Source organism: Rhineura floridana, chromosome 14 (genome assembly GCF_030035675.1).
Source record: "Rhineura floridana isolate rRhiFlo1 chromosome 14, rRhiFlo1.hap2, whole genome shotgun sequence".
NCBI lineage: Eukaryota > Metazoa > Chordata > Lepidosauria > Squamata > Rhineuridae > Rhineura > Rhineura floridana.
The window spans coordinates 3,621,959-3,623,982 of NC_084493.1; positions in this window are offsets into that span (position 1 = coordinate 3,621,959).

The following is a 2,024-nucleotide window of genomic DNA, read 5'->3' on the forward strand; positions in this document are numbered from 1 at the left end:
ACGGGAAAGGAGCCAGTGTAACATCGATTAAAAAAAATAAAAGGATCTAGAAAATAATAGGCCAGTTTGCTTAACATCTGCTTTAGGTAAATTGATATAAACATACATCAAGCATATAGAAGAAAAAGCCCTGCTGAAGAAAAACCAACATGGCCTCTGCAAAGGCAAGCCCTCTCTCGCTAATCTGTTTGGTGTTTTTTGTGAGGCTCCGAACACACCATAAATTTAAAATACAATTTCTCTCACAATAATAATGGGAACTGTAGCTTGTTAAAGGTGCTGGGAACTATAGCTCTGTGAGTGGTAAACCATCATATGTGTATGGAAAGGGCTGGTCCAGTAGGCAATGAGTACTTGGACTTTCAAAAGGCTTTTGATAAGTTCATTCCGAAAGACTCCTAAGTTTAGAAGCCATGATGTAAAACTTGCGGTCCTCCAAATGTTGTTTGATTCCAACTCTGTTGAGCTCCAGCCAGCATAGCCAATGGTCACAGATGATAGGTATAGTGCAGCAATGTCTGGAGGGCATCATGTTGGCCATCCCTGGTATAAGATGGGTCTGCTTACAGTTCTGTAACCGGTTAAAAAACAACACAGAGAGTAGGAATAAATGGACAAGCCTCATACTGGAAAGAAGAAAGAAGGAGTGCCCGAGTTTTGGATGGCACAATATAATTCACGGAGGTAAAAACAACAAAATGGGAAGTGCTCCAAAAGTAGTTCCAAACTGGGAGAATCGGTATCAAAATGGCAAATGTGGTTCAATGTAAATAAGTGTGAACTGCAGTACACTGAGGCAAAAAACCCTAACCACATTATACACAAGATCTGAACTGGTGGTAAATGAGCAGGAAAGGTGATCTTTGGGTTGGTAGACTATTCAGTTAAAAGTCAGCTTGGTGTGTAGCAGCTGTGAGAAAAAAGTGAAATCCATGTTTCAGGAAGGGGTCAGTAAAACTGCCAATATTGTATGTCTTTATGCAAATCGAATGATGTAGCCACACTTGGAATAACTACAGTTCTGTTTGCCACAAATGAATGGATATTGTAGAGCTGGAGAAGGTGCGGAAAAGGGCAACCCAAACTATCAAAGGCTTGGTGCATCTCTCCTAAAAGGAAGTTTACCATGTTAGGGACCTTTTTTAGTTTAAAAAATAGCTGCGTACGAGAACTTCATGAACTATTCTCATAGTTCATAAAACGTTGCAGTTTTTGTGGTGCAGAAAAAGTGGATGTGGTGGGGGTGTTTTCCTTTTCCCCAGCACTAGAACCTGAAGTCATCCAGTGAAGATGATTGGGCAAGAGATTCAGGGCAGACAAAAAAGAAGTATGCCTTGACAAAGCACATAGTTCAGTTTATGCAATTCATTGCCACAAGGTGCAGCACTAGCCCCTCAGACGGCTTTAAAAAGGGATTATTAGAATATGACAGGTAGCCAGCGCCTGATGCTCTCCAAACATTGAGGATTATAACTCCCATCATCCCCGACCATTGGAAGAGAACATGGCACACCAACATTTAAAGCACATTCCCCCCCCCCCCCATGCCCAAGAATCCTAGGAACTGGTTTACCTCTCACAGAGTTACAATCCCCAGCACCCTTTAAACTACGGTTCCCAGGATTCTTTGGGAGGGGATGGGGGCGGAAATGTGCTTTAAATGTACTTTAAATGTACACTGTGTACTCAGCCTGTGTTAAATGCATCCTGGGAAATGCCTTTGTTTTTAAAAAATGTTAATTTTAAAAATTATACTACAGATCTCCTTCTGCAAATCTCCCCTAAAAGTACAATTCTTCTGTGCATTCTGGAGAAGAGCGGAAATCTCATCTGCTGCTGCTGCTGCTGCTGCTGGAGTTTAATGGCGAATCAAGGCCATGATAGGAAATCTAATCTGTTTTGGTGTTTATTTTTTAAAAGCAAAGCTCAAGGAACACTTTGCGCTCCCTCCCTTGAACTTCTATTGCTGCTTGATATACTGCACATGTTTGGGCCTAGCCCGGCCGGCTATGCTCAGTAGGCGC